A 9,268-nucleotide genomic window follows, 5' to 3' on the forward strand; every position below is an offset into this window, starting at 1 on the left:
GCATTGGTGAGTGGTCCTCCTATCTCTCTACAGGCTTTTAGCCATGCACTCATTCCTTTTTGTTTCCAGGGTGTTATTGCCTGTCTGCATTCCTTGGTACATTGTTCAAATACTAATTGCTCCACTAGGGGCATTGCTTGTTCCTGATCTCCAAATATTCTGCCTGCGGCCTCCATCATACGAGCGACAAAGTCAGAAAATGGCTCGCTCAGCCCCTGAATAATTTTTGTCAAATTGCCTGATACTTCTCCTTTGTTGGTGAGGGCTTTCCATGCCTTGGCGGCGCATGTGTTTATTTGTGCGTATACCTGTAAGGGGAAGGTGGTCTGGTTGGCTACCCACTGTCCTTGGCCCGTCAGCATATCATATGACTACGCAGGCTGTCTTTCGGCCGCGTTTGCGCGTGCCTGGGTCATGCTGATACCATGCCACAATGCCTTCTATTCTATGTATTGCCCCATACTAGAAAGGCATGCCTTAGTTACATATTGCCAGTCTGCGGGTGTCATGGCTGTCTCTGTTAATCTCTCAACTTGTGCTATGGTATAGTTAGCACTGACTCTATAAGCCCGAATGGATTCTGCTAACTCCTTAACTTGTTTATGGCTCAGGGGCTGGTGAGAGAGTACGCCATTATCCTCAAATACAGGAAACATTTGTCTAATTGCCTGAAGAGTATTTGGGTGGCAAAAGGAGAGTGCGCCACTCACGTAAGGTGGCGGGGCAACGGGCGTCAGGGGACACCCTGCTTTCATTTTTTCCTTGGTCCGCTTTTCAACTTTGCTGGTTCCCTTACTTCTGCACTCTGCGGTTTTATTCTCTTCCCCTTCCTCTGCGGACGTTAATTCCTCCTCAGATTCCCTATTGGAGAGTTGGAGGTCCCTCAACTCTTTCCAGGGGTATTTACTATTTTCTCCGAGGCGATCGTCACTCGCTTCTCGGGGCTCTTTCGCTTTTGCCCTAGGCGGGCTTTCTCCCTCACTCTGAGGTTTCTTTACCTTCGTTTTTGTGGCCTTTTTTCAGCCGCGCGTGCTCTCTGTTTCCCATTCCGTTTCTGACATGCTCTCTTGGATATCTGTCAATGCTCTCTGACCTTCTTTTATTACCTTTTCACATCTCTCATCTTGCAGACAAGCTCTAATCAGTTTCCAGAGGGGCCTGGTGCCTCCCCTCAGGCTACCCTCCTCCTCCTCTCTATCAAGATCTTTCCCCAGTTTGTCCCAGCTCGGGATTGAGAGGGACCCTGAACAAATGAACCAGGGGGCCACACGGTCTATCTCCTTCACAAAAGATCCTAAGACTTTGCTGGAGACCTTCCAGTTTCGCTCTTTGAGAGCTGTCTGCAGCGCCATGACTAATGACGGTGCATTCCCCATGGTGCCTCCTTATTTACAGAGAACCATCAACCATCATCCTAAAAAGCAGGGGCCTCTCGGAACTTACCCCTCCGGGCTTTCTTCTGACCTGCAGTTCTGAATCCTCTCCAGATGTCTGAAGGGTCCTCCCTGTGCCGGTGATGTTCTGGTTCCCGGGATTCGGCACCACTTGTCGCGTGCCCTGTCCTCGCCGGCAAGAACAGCATGCAACAACAGCAGGATTCTTCTGCAGAAAGCTTTATTCTTTAGCTCTTTGTGAAACAAATGAGTTGGGCAGGACCCAGAGGGGAAGGAGAGGCTTGCTTATATAGTTCTCATGCTCTGACCTGGTTGGTGCGGCTCCATATGCCTTATTAGCATAACCATTTGGTGGGTCTCATTGGTCCTTATGCCAAGGCGCAATTAGCATGTAGTTTAGTGGTGTGGGATGATTTGTCATTAGGAAGTTCGGGGCCTTCTGGCTGCCCTGCATTGGGCGCTATTTTCTGAGCGCGGCTGCCAACAATAGATCTGTTTACCTCTTTCCATATCAACATTTCCTCTCAAGTGAACAATCTGTCTGCAGAAAAAGACAACGAGGCAAAAAAAACTACAGAAAAAAACTAGTGAAGTTTTTCCTCTTCAAAATGTACCTATAGTGCGGAGCCAGGATGGCAGCGTGAGTAGAGCAGTGGAAATCTCCTCCCCAAAACACATAGATCTATAAAAATATAACAAAGAAAACTCTTCCTAAAATAGAGACCAGAGGACACAGGACAACATCCAGACCACATACACACATGCAAGAACCCAGCACCTTGCGAAGGGGGTAAGATACAAGCCCCGGCCTGGCGGGACCCGAGCACCCCTCCCGCCGGCTCCCGGCGGGTGGAAAGAAACCAGAGCGGGTTTTTTTTTGGCGAGTACTTTTTGGAAGCCTTAAAGGGACAGGGACCCCAGTGCCAGGGAGGCAGAGCAGCAGGACCAGTGAGCGGGTGCCTGGGACCGGCGCCTGAGGACAAAGAATATCACGCGTTTTTCCCTGCAGGACTGGTGGGTGGGTGCCTGAGACCGGCGACTGAGGACGGAGGAAATCGCGCATTTTTTCCCTTTTTTTTTCTCTTTTTGGCGAGTGCTTTTTGGAAGCCTTAAAGGGACAGGGACCCCAGTGCTAGGGAGGCAAGGCAGCAGGACCAGTGAGCGGGTACCTGGGACCGGCGCCTGAGGACAAAGAATATCGCGTGTTTTTCCCTGTGTGACCGGTGGTAAGGTGCCTGAGACTGGCGACTGAGGACGGAGGAAATCGCGCGTTTTTCCCCTTTTATTTTCTCTTTTTGGCTAGTGCTTTTTGGAATCCTTAAAGGGACAGGGACCCCGGTGCTAGGGAGGCAGGGCAGCAGGACCAGTGAGCGGGTGCCTGGGACTGGCACCTGAGGACAAAAAAAATTGCGTGTTCTTTCCTTTTTTTTTTTGCTGTTTCCTCTCTCATTGTTGCTGTTGTTGTTTTGGTTTGGAGAGTGCTTTTTAGAAGTCTTAAAGGGGCAGGACAGGACACTTAAACCAGAGGCAGGGAATCTGGGGATCTCTGGGCACTCTAACTCCCTGAGCAACAGGGAGCACAGAGGCCCCTTATGGATATAAATAGCCTCCCGGCCGCTCCCCCTCCAACAGGGTTCCACCACTTTGCAGGAGCAGCCCCAGCCAGGCCACGCCCACAGCAAAAACAGAGATAAACTCCATAGAAAATAGGCAGGTAGCAGAAGCCCTGTCTGTGCACAGCTGAAAAGCATAAGCCACTAGAGGTCGCTATTCTCCCAGGAGAGGAAGGCCAAAAACCAACAAGAAGGGAATCTCTTCCACCGGTCACTCGTACCAGCTCTGCAAACTATCTCTATCACCATAAAAAGGCAAAACTACAGGCAGACAAAGATCACAGAGACAACACCTGAGAAGGAGACAGACCTAACCAGTCCTCCTGAAAAAAGAATTCAAAATAAAAATCATGAACATGCTGACAGAGATGCAGAGAAAAATGCAAGAGCAATGGGATGAGATGCAGAGAAAAATGCAAGAGCAGTGGGATGAAGTCCGGAGGGAGATCACAGATGTCAGGAAGGAGATCACAGAAGTGAAACAATCCCTGGAAGGATTTATAAGCAGAATGGATAAGATGCAAGAGGCCATTGAAGGAATAGAAGCCAGAGAACAGGAATGTATAGAAGCTGACATAGAGAGAGATAAAAGGATCTCCAAGAATGAAACAACACTAAGAGAACTATGTGACCAATCCAAAAGGAATAATATTCGTATTATAGGGGTACCAGAAGAAGAAGAAAGAGGAAAAGAGATAGAAAGTCTCTTTGAAGAAATAATTGCTGAAAACTTCCCCAAACTGGGGGAGGAAATAATCAAACAGACCATGGAATTACACAGAACCCCCAACAGAAAGGATCCAAGGAGGACAACACCAAGACACATAGTAATTAAAATGGCAAGGATCAAAGACAAGGAAAGAGTTTTAAAGGCAGCTAGAGAGAAAAAGGTCACCTATAAAGGAAAACCCATCAGGCTAACATAAGACTTCTCAACAGAAACCCTACAGGCCAAAAGAGAATGGCATGATATACTTAATGCAATGAAACAGAAGGGCCTTGAAAAAAGGATACTGTATCCAGCATGACTATCATTTAAATATGAAGGCAGGATTAAACAATTCACAGACAAGCAAAAGCTGAGGGAATTTGCTTCCCACAAACCACCTCTACAGGACATCCTACAGGGACTGCTCTAGATGGGAGCACTCCTAAAAAGAGTACAGAACAAAACACACAACATATGAAGAATGGAGGAGGAGGAATAAGAAGGGAGAGAAGAAAAGAATCTCCAGACACTGTATATAACAGCTCAATAAGCGAGCTAAGTTAGGCAGTAAGATACTAAAGAAGCTAACCTTGAACCTTTGGTAACCACGAATCTAAAGCCTGCAATGGCAATAAGTACATATCTCTCAATAGTCACCCTAACTGTAAATGGACTTAATGCACCAATCAAAAGACACAGAGTAATAGAATGCATAAAAAAGCAAGACCCATCTATATGCTGCTTACAAGAAACTCACCTTAAACCCAAAGACAAGCATAGACTAAAAGTCAAGGGATGGAAAAACATATTTCAGGCAAACAACAGTGAGAAGAAAGCAGGGGTTGCAGTACTAATATCAGACAAAATAGACTTCAAAACAAAGAAAGTAACAAGAGATAAAGAAGGATACTACATAATGATAAAGGGCTCAGTCCAACAAGAGGATATAACCATTCTAAATATATATGCACCCAATACAGGAGCACCAGCATATGTGAAGCAAATACTAACAGAACTAAAGACGGAAATAGACTGCAATGCCTTCATTTTAGAAGACTTCAACACACCACTCACGCCAAAGGATAGATCCACTGGGCAGAAAATAAGTAAGGACACACAGGCACTGAACAACACACTAGAACAGATGGACCTAATAGACATCTATAGAACTCTACATCCAAAAGCAACAGGATATACATTCTTCTCAAGTGCACATGGAACATTCTCCAGAATAGACCACATACTAGCTCACAAAAAGAGCCTCAGTAAATTCCAAAATATTGAAATTCTACCAACCAATTTTTCAGACCACTAAGGTATAAAAGTAGAAATAAATTCTACAAAGAAAACAAAAAGGCTCACAAACACATGAAGGCTTAACAACATGCTACTAAATAATCAATGGATCAATGAACAACTCAAAATAGAGATCAAGGAATATATAGAAACAAATGACAAAAACAACACTAAGCCCCAACTTCAGTGGGATGCAGCGAAAGCAGTCTTAAGAGGAAAGTATATAGCAATCCAGGCACACTTGAAGAAGGAAGAACAATCCCAAATGAATAGTCTAACATCACAATTATCAAAACTGGAAGAAGAAGAACAAAGGAGGCCTAAAGTCAGCAGAAGGAGGGACATAATAAAGATCAGAGAAGAAATAAACAAAATTGAGAAGAATAAAACAATAGCAAAAATCAACGAAACCAAGAGCTGGTTCTTTGAGAAAATAAACAAAATAGATAAGCCTCTAGCCAAACTTATTAAGAGAAAAAGAGAGTCAACACAAATCAACATAATCAGAAATGAGAATGGAAAAATCACGACAGACTCCACAGAAATACAAAGAATTATTAAAGACTACTATGAAAACCTATATGCCAACAAGCTGGAAAACCTAGAAGAAATGGACAACTTCCTAGAAAAATACAACCTCCCAAGACTGACCAAGGAAGAAACACAAAAGTTAAACAAACCAATTACGAGCAAAGAAACTGAAACAGTAATCAAAAAACTACCCAAGAACAAAACCCCGGGGCCAGACGGATTTACCTCGGAATTTTATCAGACACACAGAGAAGACATAATACTCATTCTACTTAAAGTGTTCCAAAAAATAGAAGAAGAGGGAATACTCCCAAACTCATTCTATAAAGCCAACATCACCCTAATACTAAAACCAGGCAAATTCCCCACCAAAAAAGAAAATTACAGACCAATATCCCTGATGAATGTAGATGCAAAAATACTCAATAAAATATTAGCAAACAGAATTCAACAGTGTATCAAAAGGATCATAACCCATGACCAAGTGGGATTCATCCCAGGGATGCAAGGATGGTACAACATTCGAAAATCCATCAACATCATCCACCACATCAACAAAAAGAAAGACAAAAACCACATGATCATCTCCATAGATGCTGAAAAAGCATTTGACAAAATTCAACATCCATTCATGATAAAAACTCTCAGCAAAATGGGAATAGAGAGCAAGTACCTCAACATAATAAAGGCCATATATGATAAACCCACAGTCAGCATTATACTGAACAGCGAGAAGCTGAAAGCATTTCCTATGAGATCGGGAACAAGACAGGGATACCCACTCTCCCCACTGTTATTTAACATAGTACTGGAGGTCCTAGCCACGGCAATCAGACAAAACAAAGAAATACAAGGAATCCAGATTGGTAAAGAAGAAGTTAAACTGTCACTATTTGCAGATGATATGATACTGTACATAAAAAACCCTAAAGACTCCACTCCAAAACTACTAGAACTGATATCGGAATACAGCAAAGTTGCAGGATACAAAATCAACACACAGAAATCTGTAGCTTTCCTATACACTAACAACGAATCAATAGAAAGAGAAATCAGGAAAACAATTCCATTCACCATTGCATCAAAAAGAATAAAATACCTAGGAATAAACTTAACCAAAGAAGTGAAAGACTTATACTCTGAAAACTACAAGTCACTCTTAAGAGAAATTAAAGGGGACACTAATAAATGGAAACTCATCCGATGCTCATGGCTAGGAAGAATTAATATAATCAAAATGGCCATCCTGTCCAAAGCAATATACAGATTTGATGCAATCCCTCTCAAATTACCAGCAACATTCTTCAATGAATTGGAACAAATAATTCAAAAATTCATATGGAAACACCAAAGACCCCGAATAGCCAAAGCAATCCTGAAAAAGAAGAATAAAGTAGGGGGGATCTCACTCCCCAACTTCAAGCTCTACTACAAAGCCATAGTAATCAAGACAATTTGGTACTGGCACAAGAACAGAGCCACAGACCAGTGGAACAGATTAGAGACTCCAGAAATTAACCCAAACATATATGGTCAATTAATATTTGATAAAGGAGCCATGGACATACAATGGCAAAATGACAGTCTCTTCAACAGATGGTGCTGGCAAAACTGGACAGCTACATGTAGGAGAATGAAATTGGACCATTGTCTAACCCCATATACAAAGGTAAACTCAAAATGGATCAAAGACCTGAATGTAAGTCATGAAACCATTAAACTCTTGGAAAAAAACATAGGCAAAAACCTCTTAGACATAAACATGAGTGACCTCTTCTTGAACATATCTCCCCAGGCAAGGAAAACAACAGCAAAAATGAGCAAGTGGGACTACATTAAGCTGAAAAGCTTCTGTACAGTGAAAGGCACCATCAATAGAACAAAAAGGAACGCTACAGTATGGGAGAATATATTTGAAAATGACACATCCAATAAAGGCTTGACATCCAGAATATATAAAGAGCTCACACGCCTCAACAAACAAAAAACAAATAACCCAATTAAAAAATGGGCAGAGGAACTGAACAGACAGTTCTCTAAAAAAGAAATACAGATGGCCAACAGACACATGAAAAGATGCTCCACATCGCTAATTATCAGAGAAATGCAAATTAAAACTACAATGAGGTATCACCTCACACCAGTAAGGATAGCTGCCATCCAAAAGACAAACAACAACAAATGTTGGCGAGGCTGTGGAGAAAGGGGAACCCTCCTACACTGCTGGTGGGAATGTAAATTAGTTCAACCCTTGTGGAAAGCAGTATGGAGGTTCATCAAAATGCTCAAAACAGACCTACCATTTGACCCAGGAATTCCACTCCTAGGAATTTACCCTAAGAACGCAGCAAAGACAGATGCACCCCTATGTTTATCGCAGCACTATTTACAATAGTCAAGAATTGGAAGCAACCTAAATGTCCATCGGTAGATGAATGGATAAAGAAGATGTGGTACATATACACAATGGAATACTACTCAGCCATAAGAAGTGGAAAAATCCAACCATTTGCAGCAACATGGATGGAGCTGGAGAGTATTATGCTCAGTGAAATAAGCCAAGCAGAGAAAGAGAAATACCAAATGATTTCACTCATCTGAGGAGTATAAGAACAAAGGAAAAACTGAAGGAACAAAACAGCAGTGGAATTACAGAACCCAAAAATGGACTAACAGGTAGCAAAGGGAAAGGAACTGGGGAGGATGGGTGGGCAGGGAGGGATAACGGAGGGGAAGAAGAAGGGGGGTATTAAGATTAGCATGCATGGGGGGGGGAGAAAGGGTAGGGTGGGCTGTACAACACAGAGAGGACAAGTAGTGATTCTACAACATTTTGCTAAGCTGATGGACAGTAACCGTAATGTGGTTGTTAGGGGGGACGTGATATAGGGGAGAGCATAGTAAACATAGTATTCTTCATGTAAGTGTAGATTAAAGATTTTTAAAAAAAAAAAGGAAAGAAAGAAAGAAAAGGGGGATTACTCCTTGATAGGATAAAACTATTGGTAAATCAAAGATCAATGCATGCTTTAAATATCCTTAATGTTGATCACTTAAAGGGTGTCAGATGATCAGCTATGGAGGTACTCTTTTCTGATAATATTCCTTTCTCTTAATAAAAAATAAAAAATAAAAAAAAAAAGCAGTTACTGTGTGCTGACCTCCAATGAGTTCTGCAGTGGTATAGAGGGCATGTCAAAGGGTGGGCAAAGTGTCTGTTTGTTTCTATGCAGAAGATCAAGGCCTAGCTTGGATACCCAGAAAATGAACTAAGATACGATATGAGGAGGAGCTTCTGGCATCAGCACTCTCTGGAGGACTTGTGCCGGGGGATGATCATCAAAAAGCCTCCACAGGGAACTGGGTAATGCTGCGGTTGTGGCTGCATTCACCTCACCGTCTCCTGGACTTACCATTGGAATAAGGAGGGAGATGTCTAGGCTGGCATGTGCATACAGTGAGACAACGAATTTGACCGGATCTGTACTGTTGGAACTCAATCAGTAGTTGGGAGGGGTGCAAGTTGTAGCACTCCAAAATCTTATGACTATAGACTATCTATGGTTAAAAGAACATATGGGATGTGAATAGATACCAGAAATGGGCTGCTTTAATTTGTCTGATTTCTCTCAGACTGTTCAAGTACAGTTGGACAATATCCATCATATCATAGACAAATTTTCACAAATGCCTAGGGTGCCTAAATGGTTTTCTTGGCTTCACTG

Source organism: Manis javanica, chromosome 2 (assembly GCF_040802235.1).
Source record: "Manis javanica isolate MJ-LG chromosome 2, MJ_LKY, whole genome shotgun sequence".
NCBI lineage: Eukaryota > Metazoa > Chordata > Mammalia > Pholidota > Manidae > Manis > Manis javanica.